The sequence below is a fragment of the Schistocerca nitens genome, chromosome 4 (assembly GCF_023898315.1).
Source record: "Schistocerca nitens isolate TAMUIC-IGC-003100 chromosome 4, iqSchNite1.1, whole genome shotgun sequence".
NCBI lineage: Eukaryota > Metazoa > Arthropoda > Insecta > Orthoptera > Acrididae > Schistocerca > Schistocerca nitens.
In genome coordinates this window covers 148,891,473-148,913,764 of record NC_064617.1, presented here as the reverse complement: position 1 = coordinate 148,913,764, position 22,292 = coordinate 148,891,473, and positions in this window count along the sequence as shown.

Below are 22,292 nucleotides of genomic sequence, written 5' to 3'. Positions count from 1 at the left end.
GATCTCGGAATATTGAACTTACTAACGATTTCCGAAAATCCTATGAGTTTAGCTCCAACTACCATTCCGCGTTCAAAGTCTGTTAATTTCCGTCATGCGATCATAATCACGTCGGAAATCTATTCATCTGAATCGACTAAGTAGAAACGACAGCTCTTCCAACGCACTGGCGTTTTGTACCTTATGTACGACCGCCATTGTATATGTGCATATTGCTGTCCAATACTTTATTCACCTCAGTGATTGACAGTATACGGTAGGACAAGGTAATTTTACAACTCTATCCATGACTATAATAATAAGATGCCAGTAAATTCTCTTTGAGTCAACAATATAGTTTGCTGCCAGCGTTTGGGCACATATATTCTGCACTGTGCCTAATAGTACGGTTGCAAGGTCCGAACAGAAGAGTGTGTTTCCGTGGCTATCGGGGATTTCGGCACCACGTTAGTGGAAGCATTGTGCATGGTGCCTGGGATACAACAGATAGACGTAACTACTAAGAATCGCGCAGCAACGTATCGGCTGAGCGGGAAGACCTGACGCTAAGGAAAGACACATAGGCCTTGAGAGAGCGCAAAATCTGTAAAGTGAATTCATGTCAAAGGGAGTGGGACAACTGCGAAAAGGCACGTAGTGCGTACGCATTCTCCCACAACATTAGGGAACGATTGAGGGTGAAACATCCAATCCCACCGAGACATGTTTCTCTTCTTAGCTGACCACGAGTCTTACCGCAATAATTTGCTACCAGTGAACCTTGTTCAGGAGACTGATTGTGCTTGTGGAATGAGAGGGACCAAGAAACATATACTTCTGTACTGTCACCGTTGGACGCAGGACAGACGGCCAGCACACTCACATGACAACACAACGCAATCGCTTAGACACTAGATCTTGTAGACTGAACTCAGCGACTACTCAGGCAGAATAGCTAGAGATCTGCGTACATAGTACTTGCACCGAAAAGGGTACAGACGGCAACGAGCACAGGCGACGACATACAAACATAGAATAAGGACTAAATGTATGGTCACTGGAGTGTCACGAAAGCATATGTTCATTACACACTAATATTAGCACACGCTATCGTGTAGAGTAATCTACTCTAGATGAAGGGTCACGCCCTCTGAGGGTAAGAGGTTTAAAGTCCCGCTGAAGTTCTCTTCCTCGGATGACGAGTAGCTGAAGATCTGGCGGTGGCTGTCCAGGAGAGAGAGGCTGAATGTCATCCCGAGGCACTCCCTCCTGGACAGCAGCGGCGGTAGCATTTGATAGGGCACTGAGGGAACTGGGGCAGATGTGAAATTTGAAGCCTTGATGGCTCATCATCTATAACAGTACCTTCACGTCGCCTACACCACTATGTTCTGAAGACGCGGTCTGGGAAAACAACTGAACAGCAAAATGAGCTCACGTATTTCGATGATCAGTGAGCACTACATAAAAATAGATATGTATACACTGTAAAAACAAAAATACAAAAAATCTGTATCTGCAGTTTATAACAAATTAACAACGGTTACAATTCGATACGTTTACATTGTAAAAGCAGATTTCAAGAAACTGTGTCTGTAGTTTATTATAAAACAACAACGGTTACAAACATATAAGAAATATTAAAACCCAGTCGGAAAAAATACGAAAAAACCATATCCCAAAGTTATGTCCATACTATAAAAAATTACGAATGCTTAAGTTTAAAATATAGAACCCTTTTTAATGAAATCATTGCCACCATTTGGCCGTAAGTTTTTATTAGTCATCCATTTCAGTGTCGTGATTTTGACTGCAGAGCAGTTTTCGAGTGCAGTGCTAAAAAAGAGTCAGTATTCACACATATTTGTTACTGACTTTTTTTCACCATCGCACTTGCAAATGGCTCTACAGCTGAAATTGTGATAGTGAAATAAATAAATAAGAAAGGCTTGCAGTCAAATGGCGGCAAAGCCTCGGATTTTATTCAAAAAGCATATCATGACTTTGGTCCCCAACCAAGGAAAAACAAGAAACATATTTTTATGAATCCTGGTTCTATATTCCTATCCATCACCTCATTTCTTACTTAAATCGATTGAAGTATGAATATTCTGCATTGACAGTAAAACTGATGTGAAACGCTCAAGATAAACAGTTTCACGGGAATGTATCGCATGGAGGTATTGTTTCTTAGACCCATAATTCTGTTGAACTCTGCTCCAGTTGTCAATCGACAAAGAGCGTCGTCTTGAAGCAATTTATTAACGAGTTTTTTACTCGTCTTCATCAAACGTAGACTATTTATTTCTTTATTTTTAATTTCACATTTCGCACTAAAATATAGTGTAAGCTATTTTAGGTTAAAGTCATTCTAAAGCTTGATTCTTTTCAGCCAAATCCTAGGGAAATGGGAATGGGGAACAAGCGTTACCATTTGGGCGTGTATGGGAAGGGATCCTCAGTTCAGACATTAACCGAGGGATTGGAGTTGTTTTTAATTAGTTTGTGAGAGTTGAAGTCCCAGATAAAAATATTATAAATATGAAGGCTTAGTGTACGTATGTGCAACTGTTACTCGGAATTCATCTATAGATTATGTATCTGTTTTGGCTCTTTTCTGTTTTAATTTTGAGAGTGATTAGGGGTAATTTCTTATTTCTCGATTTCTTCCTTTCTGTTTGGAGTAAGTGTAGCAGTCTCGGTATTTGCCTTTATGCTGAGATAATTCTAATTAATGATTCAATAGGGTTGGTTCTCAAGTTGGTTCTTCAGATGGTTTTTCTTCTGACAGTTCTTCTTTTAGGTATATTTCCGGAGTCTTTCAAAGTATTCTACCGAATTGTCGTCTCCTATAGACTGCTGTGGTTGGTTTCTATCTAGATTCAGATGACTGACGCACTGTCTCGTTGTGCGTGCGACCTAATATTTGGAGGCGTCGATGAAATCCGGTGCATTAAACTCTATGAAGAGCTATCCTCTCTCTACAAATAATGGAGTGGGGGAGTCAAAACTGTTTAGTGCTGGGATGGGACAGTCAGAACTGTTTAGTGCTATTGAGATTTCGATAAGCAGCTTAGGTTTGGCTTTATCTCCTGTTCTTCCATGTAGCTGAGATGTCTTTATTTTGTTATTGTTTCAAATAGTCTGGGAAAAACTTTAACGGCCGAAAGGACAATGCCTTACCGACTGATCGGCAGAGGAAGTGGTAACACGATATCTTTTGCTGTTTTTATTTAATTGGACTCGTATTCCGCACAGTTTTTACGGTACTGCTGAACAGTGATCGGAGAGTTTCGACAATTTTATTCTATAGAGTCCGTTGTAAGTGCCGTAGCGTTATTCCGTAGATTCCTTAGGAGTAGTTTGTCACTTCATTTACTGCTCAGTTCCTCTCCCCGTCTGTTATGTCCTTGACGAGTTCGTGCTGTGATTCGCTGACTTCTGTGATATCTAAAATGTCCAGAATTGCTACAGAGTGACTCCAGGAACACTTTCCTGAGTTTAAACACTTCTGCTGGCCACCAACTCCCCAGACATGAACATTATTGAGCATATCTGGGATGCCTTGCTATGCGCGGTTCAGAAGAGATCTCAACTTCTTCGTACTCTTATGGATTTATGGCCAGCCCTGCAGACTCCCTGTAGATTCATTAGGAGTAGTTTGTCGCTTCATTTACTGCTTAGTTTCTCTTCACGTCTGTTATGCCCTTGACGAGTTCGTATTGTGGTTCGCTGATTGCTGTGGTGTCTAAAATGTAAACAGAAAATGAGGGTTTAACATCCCGTAGACGACCACATCGTTAGGGGCGTAGTACAACTGGAGTAGCATAGGGAAGGAAATCAGTGGCGCCTTTTCAAATAAATCATCCCAGTATTCACGTTCAGAGATTTAGGGAAATCATGGAAAATCTAAATCTGGATGGTCAAACGGGTTATGAACCGCCATCCTCCGCAATACGAGTCCCGCGCCTTACCACAGCGACATCTCACTCAGTTTCGAAGTAGAATACTCCGAATTTTAGAAGTTCATGTACTGCTTTTAATGTGTACCGAAGCATTTCAGCCTTTTGATCAGTTATGATTTGGTTGTTCTGTAGGAGCAGCTCCTCAGTGCTGTATTACTGCAGGACGACAGTCTTCCTGGACCAAATCCTCTCTCAAAGGAATATGAGGGAGACCAGCTCAGTGAGTTCAGAAGACGGAGACGCTGCCATTTGTAGAGGATGTGGGGACTGAGAGACGCGTTCCACCGCTGTTATCTCTGCTTAAGTTACACTCTGCCGGGGAACATTGTTGGCGAATTTCCCATGCTGCGACACTTCATGTGGAACTTCAGGGAAACCCGTGTACAAGTTTATTACATAGCCACTTGCCCTTATTTTCATTGTATCGTTAATCGTAGTGCCCCAGAGCCAACCATGGGGCGACGTAGACCTTTCGTCTGTTCAAAGTCGAATCTGTATCCTTCTTGTCTTGCCAAGACGAACGCTTCGTGAATGCTCCACGCAGCTAATGATTTCTGCGACTCTGATCTGAAGCCCTAGTTAAGCAGGAAGTGTCGTTTGTACCTATGTACAGCACTGTGCGGCAAATTCACGACGAGATATAACTGACCTTACATTACCTGACATAAATGGTATCAGCACAGCATAACCTACATAATAGGCTCGGGTCAAAAGAGCAAACTCGAAGCCTGGAAGCACCCTCCCCATCATCAGAGGAGGGAATGCAGTGAAAAAGAGTGGGTCCATCAGTTCAACTGAAGATTACGTGTAGAATACATATTGAAACTTTGCTTCAAGACGACGCTGCTACACGGTCGATAATCCGGAAAAATTCGTCAAGGAAAAATGCATACATAGTTTGTACAGTCCCACATTTTAAGTCGCTGTCAAAGTGAATTGTTTCTCTGCTCATCACTACACGAGGAGACGCTTCACCTGGCATCTAGAAGTCTTAGGATAAGGCACTGGAATGCATTCTTGCCTACGGCAGCAGCTCTCCCACAGAACGAATAATTTCGGTGGTGCCAGAGAGTCAAGTGGAGGTTGCGACGTCTGCACGTGACAAATCGACGCCCGTGAACTTGCAGCCCGCAGGAGAGTTAAGTGGCTGCCCTCGTGTTGGCCAGCAGACGTCACAGAGAGGAGCGCCTCGCGTCCAACCGCCATTCGCGCTGCACTGCCTCGTCCTTGCAGTCCAGCTGCTGTAGGATGGACAAGTCTGCAACACACGTGGACCGCACAGTGTTATTCACATGAACAGATCCGCCCTGGAGGACATAATACCACAGGACCCCACAGTAGACGCTGTCCAACACATTGCTGGACAGATACAAAACGCATCTGCTGCATATTGTAATCCTCCGGCAAACATAAACTGCAATAGACATCATATTAAAAAAAGCTATTATATTTGCAACGTGCGGCTATGGAGAACACACATCTCTGGTTTATCAGGAACATTGTAAAAGTGTGTGCAACTAGAATCTGAATTTTTCAGTACAACAAGAAAAATGACACCAAATACTGAAACGGTTAAGTGCAAAGGATTTTAGGAAGAATAGTATGCAAACACAACTATACATTTAGCAGTTCACATCTATTAATCAACATAGTCTTCGTTACAAAGTTAAGCTAGCTCGTCTGTTCCTTCACCCACTGCTTCCATGATATTCAAAGGTCTATCCGTTACTCAATTCCTTCATGATTCGGTGAGAAGTGCAATTAATTATCTCATTTGTATAGCACCTAACTTGCTGAAATCATATTATTATAAATTAGATTTAGTGTTTTGTTTTAGGCTGAAAGGATGAATAAATTTTGCGACTTTCCAAGACGCTAAACCGTACCTGCAGTTGTCTGTGAGAGAAACACATTTCTTTTATAGTCACTCCGTAATAATGGAATGTGTTCCCCATTCCCCTATGCTTTATTGGAAATTTGGAAATTTGTGATAAGTTCCTGTGGGACCAAACTGCTGAGGTCATCGATCCCGAGGCTTAAACACTAGTTAAACTAACTTACGCTAAGGACAAAACACACATCCAAGCCCGAAGGAAGACTCGAACCTCCGACAGGGGGAGCCGCGCGAACCGTGGCAAGGCGCCTAGACAACGCGGCTACCCCGCACGGCATGCTTTATTGATCGTCATATTGTACGCTAATCTTACGGGAAATTGGAGCCTTTTAAAGCTGAATGGTTAGTCAAAAAATTTTCAAATGTGTGTGAACTCTTATGGGACTTAACTGCTAAGGTCATCAGTCCCTAAGCTTACACACTACTTAACCTAAATTATCCTAAGGACAAACACACACGCCTATGCCCGAGGGAGGACTCGAACCTCCGCCGGGACATGGTTAGTCAGATGAGTGGAATTCGTGGTATGCTTTTATCACTTTCGGTTAATATTTCCGCTTCTATGATGTTTTTAGAAGCTTTTTTACGAAGGCATACCGAGAACATTAGGTCAATTTAAGAATTTTGTTCGGTAATTTCAGCTTTCCTATCGGTTCATCACTGTGTCAATGGATTTATACATTTTTTTCTTTTCCTGGTATATATTTTGTATTCACTGATTGTTCGTTGAACTACGTCATTTTTTGTAGCTACAAGTAAAACTGTTCGCTGGCACAACCAGTCTTTGTTTACGTAGCGGATCAGAGCGGTACGTATAGTTTCCAAGATGTATTCTAGAATGTCTGAGAGTATTCTAAGACATTCGAAAAGATTCGTTAATATTCCAGAATATTCGCAAAAGCCCGAGAACATTTTGCTATCAAAAATTCATTGATGGGAAAGAGACAGAAGATGCTCTAGTGATGACGACCACTTCAGTCACACTAGCTCCACAACCAGAACAGTTACAACCATACAATGCACAAAGATGAATGCAAGGTAGCAGGACACAAAAACCAGTGATTGGCGTTGGGTGCTTTCGGAAATATCGTCAACTTAACGAATAAACACTTTAAATTTTATAAGTAAAGCCCTCATGTTTTCGTTTGTCAGCTTCTTGAAAATTTCTGTGAGAACCAAAACTAAACTTATTTCATTGCAATGATCATCAACATTTCCGTTTACGACAGTCCACGTTTCTCCTCTGCATGTTAGGAAGAAAATGCAATTTTTTTTTCTCCTTGGCCTCTTTAACATCGCCACGCCGGAGATATGGATAGACACTCAGAGTAAGAGGCGAGATTATCTGTTTAGCAGATACTTCCGCTTTTAACGGCGCGACTCCAGAGGTCGCACAAGACGCGTCACATGGGGTTTGCCGTTGGCCCTCTACAGGAAGTACACTGCCTGACAAAATAAGTGAAGCGCCCAGAACAGGAGGAGGAAATGAAATGAACGTTCAAGGGGTGAGGAATGTTATGGCAGTGCTTTTAAAATCGAGCCATATTTACAAAGAACTTGGCAGAAGGAAGTCACTGACCAATGTATGAACGCACTGATTGAGTTAGAAAGCAGCCATAAAGCCGTTGCATGCTCTCCTGAGGCAAGTTGGCCCACAAGTTGTGTAACTGGTCCTTGATATGCTCGATACTGGCTCTGGGAGAGAGTTGACGTCCAAGCCGGTCTCACACATGTTGTGTCAACGACAGATCTGGGTACGTTGCTGGATACTGTAGTACCTCAACATAACACAGTTACAGAGACGCGTAGTACGTGTGGATCAGCATTGCTCTGTTGAAAAATCGCGCCACGAAACTGTCGCATGACGTAACATGCGAAGATGCTGGATGTCGGTGACGTACCGTTATGGCGTGAGAGTTCCCTCGGCCGCCACCGGCCGTGTCCTCAAGTCATACCCCTTGGCTTCCCATACCGTGACGACGGTAGTAACACCGGTGTGCATCCCCAACACATTGAAAACATTAAACTCTTCCCAGGTCGCTGCCATACTCGCGGACGATGGTCATCCAGGGTAGTGCACAACAACGATTCATATAGCAGATCGGAATGCGATGCCGTTCATCGGCAGTCCATGCTTGCCGGTCATGGTAGCACTTGAAACGCAACCGTTTGTATTGTGGTGTTAACGCAAGGCTACATATGTGACCGTAATTTCGTAGTCCGGCTGCTGCTAGCCTCCGGCCAATGTCCAGGGACGACACAATGTTGCTGGAAGGCCATTGCTTCATTTGGGATGGCAAGAACAGATGTGAAGGGATTACGATTTGCTCAGTACACATTATGGCGCTCCTCCCTTTTGGTGGTCAGATACGGTCTACCGGGACCGCGACGACGAGTCTCAAACAGTCCGACATCAGGCCACCGTCACGTACAAATGCCCCAGAAATAATGTATTGCACTATTCGATCTGTCGGCCAAATAGAGACCTACAATGAGACTCTTTCAAACTGTGTCAGTGCTGATAACGCTGTCTCTCACGAGTACTCAGCATCTCCACGGTGTTTACTCAACACCTGGCGCTGTTCAAGTTCCTTATCTACGCTACCAGGCGTGGTAACAACACTGAACACGAACATCAATAACGCAGTTGTGCGTTTCACAAACAATTCCAGTTATAATCATTTATATACCCGCTGGTGGTGCATGTGCGTACGAAGTACACTGATATGCGACCATGTCTTCTGGGTGCTTCACTCTTTTGGTGGCTGGTGGCGCACCGCAGATATCCGGCCAGGCTTGCAGACTGGCAGCTACTGTCGTCAAAGTTTCTGTAAACCGATCCCCAATACGACAGTTACCTCGCTTTGCGGCACAGGACACTGAACAGGAAAGCTGAAGCGTGTGCTGTGTTTTCGGGATGGGAAAAATCGACCAGTTAAAACCGACACAGGTATTACAATTCCGAATAACCGGTATTTGTTTGGTCAGGCTTACACAGGTGTTTTTTTATTCTTTACTAATAACCGAATTAAAAAGCCGAAATATCAATTAGCCATAGCACCAGTGCTAAAATTTTTCGTCTTTAAATAAACTTTTTTTTAAAAAAAGGAGTAACTTTTATCTTTAATTCTACATTGGTTTGAAATATTGCGTTAATATAAAAACAGGAAAAGCGATGGGTGCTATTTTAATAAAAATGCCGACTGAAACCAGCAAAAAAGACATGGCATAAGAATTGGTACAGTATTGCTGAGACAGTAGCGTTCTTTTTGCCGTGTGTCATGGCTTAAGGTGTATGCACATAGTTGCAGTGTGGAAGAATTGACCTCATCTGGTCTATTTGGTAGTTTCTCACAGTCGTCGCTGGACATTCACTGTATTGTAGAATGACATCAACCAGTCTGGAAATGTTTTTACGAAGTGATATAGCAATGACGTACAATGCCTGATTTGTTTTAAAAGATTAAAGATTTATAAATTTGTCTGCCCTTTCTATGAAGTAATAGAAGAGGAAGGAAATTTTGATGACAGTAATAAACAAAGTTAACCAACAGTTCATTCATAGCGTACAATAAAAATTCTGCCTGTGGCTACACTGCGGTATTATGTATCGTTACCACCCTACAGTTAGTAACGGAATCACAATTTTCCATTAAACGATGATAGCGGCTGTGTGAGATAATGCGGACCCGGTGGAGCACGCCAGCTGAGCCACGCCTCCAGCGGCTCTGGACTACGAGCGCCATCTGCCACCGCAGTATAGGATGGGCAACAGCGGCTACTCAGTCCATCTACACTCGGAACGTCTTCGATACGACATCATGGTTCGTGCTGCTCGTTACAGAGAACCTCATCTTGGTTGATATTGTGATGGCTGGACTTAGTTTCTTGCTGAATTATTTATATTGAGTCTTTGTTCGCTTGGAGAAGTACAAGTTAAGTAAACCTTCTGTTTACAGTGTTAACTTGTTCACCAATTCCTTCTGCTCTATAATATGCCTTTACCTTCTTGTAGCCCTTGAAAACAGACTAATAAACACGAAAAATAGAGTTCTACGACCTCAGTTTTGATGATGATAATGTTTGGTTTGTGGGGCGCTCAACAGCGCGGCCGTACAAATTCCCAACCCTTACTCAAGCCAAACTCGCCCCATTCATTAATGATAATGAAACGATGAGGACAACACAAACACCCAGTCATATCGAGGCAGGTGAAAATCCCAGACCCCGCCGGGACTCGAACCCAGGACCCCATGCTTGGGAAGCGAGAGCGGGACCGCGAGACAACGAGCTGAGGATGACCGTAGTTTTGTCCCTTTGGCACTGAATACTCGTAATGCCCATATAATGGTATGAGAACATGATTTTTGAGCAGAGTTTAAAAAAACTGGAACCACTTGGAAAATACTGGCGATTTTTTGTAATATTCAACCATTTATCACTTTTCCAGAAAAGCGGTGACAGGTGGACGGATTAAGTTTTGCCGGCCGTAGTGGCCGAGCGGTTCTAGGCGTTACAGTCTGGAAATGTGCGACCGCTACGGTCGTAGGTTCGAAACCTGCCTCGGGCATGGATGTGTGTAATGTCCTTAGGTTAGTTAGGTTTAAATAGTTCTAAGTTCTAGGGGACTGATGACCTCAGAAGTTAAGTCCCATAGTGTTGAGAGCCATTTGAACCATTTGATTGGGTTTTCTTTTATTCGCCTATTTAGTTTTTTGAGTCTGCGTGTCTTGAAAGTGAGGGAGTCAATATTTATCAGTCTCTACTCAATTTCTTCGTTTATTAGAGGAATTAACAGGAATAAAACCCTATTATCTTCACCGGTTTTAACACTCAGGTTAGACTGGCCTGAAAAAACACCAACAATAACAGCGATATAACTGAGGGGGGCCGCAGTAAACGTTACGCAGAAGCAAACGCACCTCTGCCATTCTGCGCATGACGTCAGAGTGGAACATTTGGTACCCATATTTATATGTTGGAGGCTGTGTGGATTCGTGTGTGTTACCGTCTTCGCTTAGTTGCCTTTGTATACTGGGTTATTTGCAAGTGAAAGCGTGTCGAGTGTGTGCAAGCAACGCCGGATTGTGCTGTTGTTTGCTGTAATTCTCACAATCACAAAAAAAAAAAAAAAAAAAAAAAAAAATGGCTCTGAGCACTATGGGACTCAACTGCTGAGGTCATTAGTCCCCTAGAACTTAGAACTAGTTAAACCTAACTAACCTAAGGACATCACAAACATCAATGCCCGATGCAGGATTCGAACCTGCGACCGTAGCGGTCTTGCGGTTCCAGACTGCAGCGCCTTTAACCGTACGGCCACTTCGGCCGGCCAATCACAACACTAAACGGACGGAAGAAGTGCTTCATGCTCCTCCTTGCGATGCAAGTCTCCACAGGATTTGGCTGTCGAAATGCTGTAGAAGAGACGCTGTCAATGCTGAAAATGCTAGAATATGATCTTCTCATTTCAAAGAAACTGATTCTGCTAGAGACTTGCGTTCGGAACTGCTAAATTTACGGCGGAAGCAAGTGCTTAAGAGCGAAGCACTTCCGCCGTCCCACGTAACAGAAGAAGGGAAGGAACCTTTCAACAAACGTGAGATCCATAAAAGAAGCATAGTGACTTTGCAAAAGGTTTCACCACGGAAGAAGGGGGTTGATAAATGTCGTTTTACAGATGAAGTTGTTATTAATTATTCAGATAAAGCCAGTTTACAGAAGTAGGTAGGGTCATTACAGAGGGTAAAAACATTGCTTAAAACTGCAATCACGTGTTAAAGATCATGAAGCGACGTCTCCACAATGAAGAAAGTAATAACGAATGGACTTTTGTCTTGTGAAATTAATCGAATACTGGGCAAAATATTTTCATCCAGCGAAATCAGAATTTGGTTACAGCGGTCAAAACGAGTTCTATGGATTAAAGTTTTGCAAATCTATTTCTCGGCGCTCCGTAGCGCAAAAAATTACAGTTTTCTAAGGAAAAAATTCGGATATCGTCTACCTGAAGTGTCAACCTTGCGGTAAATTGCAGCTTCATTTGCCACCAGGTATTCGGAAGAATGTATTATTCTGATGAAATAATCCAAAATGCTCTCTACAAATAAGGTAGAATTTCTAGAGTGAAAACGACAGTGTCAACCTTTTACTTGAAGTTCCTTTAAACATGTGAAGAATACAAAATGAAAATGATCGTTATATAGGTGTTGTTTGCTCGTTAAAACTTTTCTCAGGGCCAATTCAGAAACCTTTTACTTGAAGTTCCTTTAAACATGTGATGAATACAAAATTAAGTTACTTTAAACATGTGATGAATACAAAATGAAAATGAGCGTTATGAAGGTGTTGTTTCCTTGTTAAAACTTTTCTCAGAGCCAATTCAGAAAATTCAAATCGTCTCGAATACTTTCTTTGACGGGAAACTGCAAAAACAGACTATACTTTGAGCCTTCTTTGTTCGTTTTGATTCGCCAGATGCTGTTTTATTTTTTTTATTTTTTTTTATCTGCAGTGTCTGTTTCTAAGCTGATTACATTAGTCGACGTAGAGTTAACATTCTAGCAACAGCAGAATATCAGTTGACATTTCATCATTTCAGTAGAAACTAAAAAGTACTAAAAATACATAGCATGAACACACGGCCGACTCGTTATAGAGCTGTTCCCGAGGTCTACGAGAAAGACAGGCTGCGGCGCGTACGTCACGGAGTTAGGACTGCGCTCGCTCGCTCAGCTCAGCAGGCAAACTACATTTCTATACCTGATAACTCGTAACTAGGTGTGTACGTAGAAACGAGAATTGCATCTTATACCTGGATCCGCTATTATGGAGTCTTATTGTTATTAGTGCTCCAATGATCGGAAGTCCATAGGCCTACTTATAATTTGTTACGGCTGTAGCGAGGTACAATAAAATTAAAATCTTGCATAAATGATTACCTGTTGCATAAGGCACCACTTCTTGTATGAAATGAGGAGTGTTAAGCAGAAGAGACTAAATGCTATAAACGAGCCGCTATACCATTTATAAAGAGCACTGGTCTTAAAATTTTGTTGTAGTACTGTGATTCAGCAAGACTTCATAATAGCAGATTTCAATAGCAGATGCAATTCTTGTTAGTACGTACACACCCAGCTGGGAGTTAACAGGGAGCCGGCCGAAGTGGCCGTGCGGTTAAAGGCGCTGCAGTCTGGAACCGCAAGACCGCTACGGTCGCAGGTTCGAATCCTGCCTCGGGCATGGATGTTTGTGATGTCCTTAGGTTAGTTAGGTTTAACTAGTTCTAAGTTCTAGGGGACTAATGACCTCAGCAGTTGAGTCCCATAGTGCTCAGAGCCATTTGAAAGTTAACAGGGTCTGAGGTGTGGGGTTGATCTGTTATTCTGTTATTCTGTTATTCTGCGCAATGGATTAATTTGAGATGTACCCTTTACCCTGTGGCTCCTGCAAGATGCAATTTCCACCCCCACACTACTACAGAAGTCAGACAGACGCTCCTAACGTTCTAACGAGAAATGCCTGAAAAATTTTCAGCAATAAATATCTTCTGGAGTCGTCCGCTGTAAGGAAATGACTCAAAAATTCACAAAATTTCTTACGTAACTAGTGGGATACTTGGGTACTGGAGTAGTGCTAGTTAGTGTAAGAAAAACATGAAACTAACGAAAGTTATTATTTATTTTGCATAAATTCTGAGAAATCACAATGGCACTTTTAGTTATGAATTGAACTAGTTATATCACTTGCAGATGCGGCTGCCAAGGAGGCTTGCTCCATCCCACCTCCTGCTCGCTGTTCCGTCCCCCTGCAGGCCATTACGTCTTTCGTGACTCGGAAGGTCATGCGTTGGTGGGAGGCTCAGTGGCTGGAAGTGAGGGATAATAAGTTGCGAGCGGTGAAGGATTCTGTCCGACCGTGGCTCACCTCCTTCCGACAACGACGCGCTGAGGAAGTTGCCCTTACACGGCTTAGAATAGGACATTGTCCTTTGACACATGGTTTTCTGTTACGTCGTGAGGAGCCACCAACATGTCAGACATGTGGGACACAACTGTCGATACGACATATTTTAACTGAGTGTGTTTTATATGCGGGTTTGAGGGAAGATTTCAGTTTCCCACCAGACCTACCCTCTCTTTTAACTAATAATGAGGCGAGTGTCGCTAGAGTTTTACGTTTTTGTGTGATGTCTGGACTTCTTCCCAAAATATTGGGATTGAAGTCTTAATGTGCTGTCCAGTGGTTTGGTCACCCATTATTTGTAAGTGGTCACTCAGCCACCGTTAATTATTTTTACCTGTTTGTACTGCTATTTTATTTTTAGTTTTATCTCCCTGTTTTGATGTGCTGTGTCCAATGTTGCAATTTGAACAATACCCATTCTCTCACAATTCGGCTCTGAATTGAACTTTTGGGAACGGGCGCTGATAACCTCGCTGTTGTGCGCCCTAAAACACTAATAATAATAATAATCATCATCATCATCGGAATGTGAAGTTACCTCTCAAGGATAGGATTCGCTAATGAAATTTCTATACAAAGTTTAAGATGGTTGTTGACTTGGCAGAATGGCTGAGAGGCGCGCCTACTCAACTTGAATAATTATCCTTTAGAATGTTGCTAGGTACGGTCGAGGCTGTCACGTGTGAAATGCAGTGGAGTGTACTGTTGTGGAGCAAATATGGGGCTCGCAATAGCTGTAGTACACAATACCGTAAGCTTCGATGACTGCTGTCTGCGCCGCTTGCTGCTAACAAATAAGGTAACTCTCGTTCTATCTGGATTGACCTTCGCCAAACAAAGTCTCCCTATGCCTTGATGAAGTCAAGGATTCCTATTCGCCCCTAGTCTAACTATTGGCGTGGTACACCGGTCAGATAACCAGTCCACCATGATGCCACTCAAAATTCGCTCGCAGGCGTTTAACTGTAACTATGTCCATTCACACCGCACAATAAGTGTGTCGGCCAACACAGTGAACAATGCTTAATCGCAAGGACTCAATATAGAGTAGCACTTCGATTCGCTCTCGACAGAGGTGCTCTCCCAGTGAAGTACCGAGGAGAGACTTGTTCCTCACTCCAAGAGCGACAACAGAACAGCGCCTCTCCACGCCAGATGTGAAGGGGTATATCTTTCGGTCTCTTCCATTATTCCTACAGCTCATGGCGTCAGAAATATCGTCTGCCAATCAGCATTGCTCTTCTAAAACGGGTGAATGACGTTTCGTTTTAGGCGACCAATCCGGAAACCACTAGCATTGGCGTTTGACGTTTGCTGTCTCCCTGTGAAAATCTCTGAAACTGCGTGCTATGTGTTAAGAATGCGTAGGCTGGCCGCTCCCACACAATGTAGCGGAATTTGCTTTTAAGTCGAACACGGGGTTGTTCCCCCCTTTCATTCGGGCCCACGCTGTCCGATACACGTGCGGTCACCGGCCGACATAGGCTGGGTCGTCCTCTGAAGGGACCGGCGTCCCGTTGTGCGGTTTCTCTCCCGAACTAAAAGCTTCTGTGACCGTTGTGCCTGGAATGTATGTGTTCGCCAGCCTCGAGTATTTCAACCACGGTGCGCTTACTTGTTAATTGCATATGGTTTACATGAATTCATACAACATTGACTTTATCTTATCGAGTTTGGGTTCGAATGAAGCGTCTTGATGTGCGGAATATGATTGTGAGGGCGAAATATGTAAGCAATGAAGGTCAGGAGACCACGACGTCTTACAAGGTTTAGAAACGCATTTTGTGTGCTGTGCTGAGCGTGCGAGCGAGTTCAGGCCTACCTTCGTGACGTACATGTTGCGGACTGCCATGGGCTGTTCCTTAGTGACGTCACAGCACGAGCCAGTGGCAACACAGAAAGCTTACCATCCAACCTTATTTTTCTATGGAACTTGGATATAACCGAAAACCGGTCGTTTCAGCGATAATCGCCATCGTTGTTGTGTTTCAGTTAGGACAGCTGATATTTTTAAAAATACCGGGGATCCAGTATAGTAATATTTAAAAAAAATGTTTCACTACTGGCTCTCAGTATGTCGAATATGTATAGGTGTATCGATGAGAGAAATATGACGCACTGGAATATAAAATTATCGGCTGCGCATTATACTCAGCAAGCTAGCAGTCTGTCTACCCAGCTTAGAGTAAGGACTGAAAGGAAAACGATGCACATTCATGCTTGGCGATAACCATTTTGCTAACAATGGTAACTGCATGTACGTGACACAACAGAAGGTGTCCGATGGATCGGTCGTTCGGAAGACTTCACGTCGACTTCCCCGTGTTTTGACTTCTGCCAACGCTAGCGACCTAGCAGTTGTAGTGTCAAAATCGCGTGCCGAAGCTAAACGTAGTTTCTGTTGGAAGCGACCGAGCGCCGACTACGTCAGCATTTCATCTCACACGTCTCCGTCCAACACAAAGACCAATCTTGTCGTTTTGATTTTTGTTCATCATTTTGAGCAACTTTTTCTGGAGAATGCCGCTATGAAGAAACAGCACACTGGTTGCGTTAAAAATTGTTTTTAAAGCAACAGGTGTGCTGTTTCTTCACATCGGAAGTCTTGTTATTCTGTTCACACCACCACCCTCCAGTGCAACCGGACTTGCTTCGCACAATCAAAGAGAAAGACTGGACATGATGGAAGTTCAAAAAGTAGTTAGACTCCTTCAGACAGTGAAAGTAAAATTATGTTCTACTACAATTTCAAGAGAACAGCTTCCAATATTTACCGAAAATTGGAAAAAATAATATACACTACTGGCCATTAAAATTACTACACCAAGAAGAAATGCAGATGATAAATGGGTATTCATTGGACAAATATATTACACTAGAACAGACATGTGATTACATTTTCACGCAGTTTGGGTGCATAGATTCTGACGAATCAGTACCCAGAACAACCACCTCAGGCCGTAATAACGGCCTTGATACACCTGGGCATTGAGTCAAACAGAGCTTGGATGGCGTTTACAGGTACAGATGCCCATGCAGCTTCTACACGATACCACAGTTCATCAAGAGTAGTGACTGGCGTATTGTGACGAGCCAGTTGCTCGGCCACCATTGACCACACGTTTTCAATTGGTGAGAGATCTGGAGAATGTGCTGGCCAGGGCAGCAGTCGAACATTTTCTGTATACAGAAAGGCCCTTACAGGACCTGCAACATCCGGTCGTGCATTATCCTGCTGAAGTGTAGTATTTCGCAGGGATCAGATGAAGGGTAGAACCACGGGTCGTAACACATCTGAAATGTAACGTCCACTGTTCAAAGTGCCGTCAATGCGAACAAGAGGTGACCGAGACTTGTAACCAATGGCAGCCCATACCATCACGTCGGGTGATACGCCAGTATGACGATGACGAATACACGCTTCCAATGTGCGTTCACCGTGATGTCGCCAAACACGGATGTAACCATCATGATGCTGTATACAAAACCTGGATTCATCCGAAAAAATGACGTTTTGCCATTCGTGCACCCAGGTTCGTCGTTGAGTACACCATCGCAGGCGCTCCTGTCAGTGATGCAGCGTCTAGGGTACCTCCAGCCATGGTCTCCGAGCTGATAGTCCATGCTGCTGCAAACGTCGTCGAACTGTTCGTGCAGATGGTTGTTGTCTTGCAAACGTCCCAATCTGTTGACTCAGGGATCGAGACGTGGCTGCACGATCCTTTACAGCCATGCGTATAAGATGCCTATTATCTCGACTGCTAGTGATACGAGGCCGTTGGGATCCAGCACGGCGTTCCGCATTACCCTCCTGAAGCCACCGATTCCATATTCTGCTAACAGTCATTGGATCTCGACCAACGCGAGCAGCAATGTCGCGATACGATAAACCGCAATCGCGATAGGCTACAATCCGACCTTTATCAAAGTCGGAAACGTGATGGTACGCATTTCTCCTCCTTACACGAGGCATCACAACAACGTTTCACCAGGCAACGATGGTCAACTGCTGTTTGTGTATGAGAAATCGGTTGGAAACTTTCCTCATGTCGCCACGTTGTAGGCGTCGCTACTGGCGCCAACCTTGTGTGAATGCTCTGAAAAGCTAATCATTTGCATATCACAGCATCTTCTTCCTGTCGGTTAAATTTCGCGTCTGTAGCACGTCATCTTCGTGGTGTAGCAATTTTAATGGCCAGTAGTGTAAAATAAAAATATAGGCAATAGATATTTGCTTTTTGATATCGATATATCGTCGGAAAATGTATCGCCGTTATGCGCCGACATGTTTTGGAGAAAATATCGATATTTTATCAAGTGCAGTAGTTTAAGACGATGTCGATTGCTACTGACGCAGAGCTGACGTTAGTTGCAGACAACGTAAGAAGGCGCGGCAGTGTGTGGATGTGGGGCTTACCGCGTGTCTGCGCGAAGGCGCGCAGCGTGCCGGCGACGGCGGTGACGGGCACGGCCATGTTGACGCGCGGGTGTAAGGAGCGGCCGGCGTCGGCGTCGTCGTCGGCGGCGACGTTGCAGACGATGAGCGCGAGCAGGCGGCCGGTGTGCGGCTGCAGCACGGCGCCGCCGCTGTCCCCTGCGTGCACGCGGCACGTGGTGTGCAGCGCGCCGCGGCCCACCAGCGAGACGCGGCCGCGGCAAACCGTCGCGGGGCCGAAGCGCCAGCCGCCGGGGCCCGCAGAGTAGCCCGCCGTCAGCACCGGCTCACCTGACGCACACACAGAACTCGGTCTTTACGTTCGCCACAGCTGTGGCCGAAGGCAGAGTCTTATCCCAAAGCGGACGAGATTGTAAAACTGCCATTGCTCATACAACTGAAGTTTACATAAAGTACACAAACATAATGTTTCTCGTGATTTAGCGCCACAAGACACAGTTAAGCTCGTGCCCTGCTCGGCAGTTGACGCCAGGGCTGGTGATGTGTTCCTGCAAGGGCGGAGAGAGCGCGAAGCATCTAAGCTGCAGAGCCCAAAATAAAGAACGTACCGCCAAATCGACTGCTGCCGCCATTTTGGACCCAACCAACTACTGCACTGCTCTGATCAAAATTATTAAATTATCACTTATGAGGAAGGGAACGGGACTACATGTGCATGTGATATCCTAGTGCGCAAAGTAAACAATGAACTGCAGCTTTTAATTGCTTTCTGGGTTCTAATGTAAATGAATGCGAATAAAATTGCGACTTCCGTAAGTTCGTCACTGAAATAATGATCATACAATGAAGGCTTTCACCACCGGATGGTACTGTTGTTGATAATTCTTCCGGGTTATATGGCCGTGGTGATTTTTATCTATGACGGACTATTATCGATAGTTACATTTTATCTTTGACTAGTTTTCTCTCTGCTACTATGTACAAGCTAGACCACTACCACTTTCCTCGGTATTAGGGCCGCTCTCCGACGCCTGACTCGTCAGTCGGCAGGACTCAGCAGGACCAGCCATACTTCTGAAGATGTCCAACGTAGTATTGGACGAAACGTTAGGAATAGAAGAATTCCATGGACCACGGCCATATAACCCGGAAGGATTATCAACAACAGTGAAATAATGATATTTTACTTTCCTCACAATACGGGGAAACCTCGTTCGCACTTACTTTTGTTATCAGTAATAGACTGAAGCGCCAAAGAGCTGGTATATGCATGCTTATTCAAATACAGAGATATGTAAACAGGCAGAACACGGCGCTGCGGTCGGCAACGCCCATATAAGACAACTAGCGGATCCGACAGACGTTGTCCTGCATGATATTTCAGCGATTAGCATATTAAATGGTTCAAATGGCTCTGAGCACTATGCGACTTAACTGCTGTGGTCATTAGTCCTCTAGAACTTAGAACTACTTAAACCTAACTAACCTAACGACATCACACAAATCCATGCCCGCGGCAGGATTCCAACCTGCGACCGTAGCGGTCGCGCGGTTCCAGACTGTAGTGCCTAGAACCGCTGGCCACTCCGTCCGGCGATTAGGATATTAAACAAAGTATGAAATATAATATAATACTTTAATTATTCTTTATTATGAAATAACAGCAATTTTTCTAAAAACAATTCGTTATAATCATTAATGTTTGTTTAATTTTATCTTACTGCCAGTTGATGAACAATATTTTGAGTCAATTCCTGAGGAGTATAAATGAATAAACTTGACGGTTTTCCAACGCGAGAACACGCCACATATAATTCACCATGTCAAAAGACCGGATTTTCTAGATCCAACCCACAAGTTGACATTGTTTAAAAAAAAATGGTTCAAATGGCTCTGAGCACTATGCGACTTAACTTCTGAGGTCATCAGTCCCATAGAACTTCTTCTTCTTAAGTTGCCAATCCTAAGATTGATTTGCAGCAGCTCTCCATTCAGTGCGATTGTCGGCCAGCCTCTTCAATTCCGTGAAACTTCCGCATCCTAGGTCCTGCATTATCTGGCTTATGTACTTTCTTCTAGGTCTGCCTCTTGCCCTTTTGCCCTCCACAAGGCCTTCCGTTATAGTGTGGAGAAGACTTTCATGTCTCAGAATGTGTCCCATCCATATATCTCTCCTCTTCTTGACCGTCTTCCAAAGAACTGGAACTTCCTCCGCTCTCTGCAGGACTTCTTCATTTGTCATCCTGGCCGTCCATGGAATTTTTAACATCCTTCGCAGACACCACATTTCGAATCCTTCAATCCTTCTTCTTTCGTCCTCTCCAAGTGTCCAGGTTTCGCTGCCGTAGAGAATCACACTCCCAACAAAGGTCTTTATTAACCGCTTCCTTAACGACAGACTTATCATATTAGATGTGAGGAGTCCTTTCCTTTTATAGAATGCAATCTTTGCCTGATTTATTCTACTTATTACATCTTTCCTACTACGACCATCTGATGTTATTCTGCTTCCTAAGTAGACAAAGTCTTGTATTTCTTTCAGCTTCTCTCCATTCAGCCTTATATTCGTAATTGCTTGATTATTTTGTTTGCTTCAACTAAGATTTTTGTTTTTGACTTATTAATTTTCATGTTGTACCGTGTAGCAAGAGTGTTTTCCATTTCCTCCAACACTACTTGTAATTCTTCCTCATTTTCCGCTAGGACAGCAATGTCATCCGCAAAACGCAGCATATCAGCTATTTTTCCCTGGATCCTGATTCCATTAGCTTGTCCTAACTTTTCTCTGACCTCGTCTATTGCTTTCTGTATGTACATATTAAAGAGGACAGGGGAGAGTGCACATCCCTGTCTCACACCCTGTTTAATTTTTGCTTGTTGTTGATGTTCCCCACATCTCACTATTGCCACCTCTTCTTTGTATATGTTCCATATCGTTCTCCTGTCCTTGTACTTAGCTCCAGTTTCCCTCAATATCTGGAATAGTTTTTTCCATTCAACCTTATCAAAGGCTTTTTCGAGGTCAATAAATGCTATGTAGGTGTCCTTTCCTTTTTCCATTCTTTTTTCTATTATGAGCCTTAGGGCCATAATGGCTTCTCGCGTACCTCTCCCTCTTCTAAAGCCAAACTGGTCTTCTGTGAGCATGCATTCCACGTTCCCTTCAATTCTTCTGAGGAGGATGGTCGTCAAAATTTTTGATGCATGTGATGTTAGGCTGAGGGTTCTGTATTGTGCACACGATTTTGCTGGCTTTTCTTTGGTAATGGAACAATAATACACTTTTTAAAGTCCTCAGGCAGCTCTCCAGTATCATATATTTGGCAGATTAATTTATACAATTTATCTTTTATTTCTGTTCCAGCTGCTTTGATGATTTCTGCAGGCAATGAGTCAATTCCTGGTGCTTTTCCGTGCTTAAGTGCCTGTAGTGCCTGATCAAATTCAGACCTTAGTATGTTGTCTCCTAGTTCATCTTTATCTACTTCGTCCTCACTTTCAATCATGTCATCTTGTACGTTGCTTCCATATAATTTCTCTAGGTATTCCTTCCACGTAAGTGCTATATCTTCATGATTATACACCATCTTATTATCCTCTCTTATTAGGGCATTTCATCTAATCCTTTGTCCTCCTGAGAAGAAGCGTTTCACTGTTTTGTATGCTAATTCAAGGTTTCCTTTCTTCAGAAGGTCTTCTACTTCTTTGCATCTGTCTTCAAGGAATCTTTCTTTTACTTGCTTCAACTTCCTGTTGATTTTGTTCCTAAGCACTCGGTATGCCGTTTTCCCTTCTTCCGTTTCATTATTTTTGAGCTTCCTTCTTTCCTCAAACATAAGTATTATTTCATCAGTTATCCACTCCTTCCTCTTTTCAGGTTTTTGTTTTCCAATTATCTCTTCAGCTGCTTTTATTAGGCCATCCCTCATATTTTCCCAATGTTGTTCTACATTCTCTATAGGATGCTGTTGTATTAGATCCTTAGCCCTTTCTTGGAACTCCTTCTGCGTCTCACGGTTTCCAAGCTTCCCTATATCCAGTTTTCCATTTCCTATTTTCTTCCTTATGCATTTGAACTTGAGTCGGCATTCCG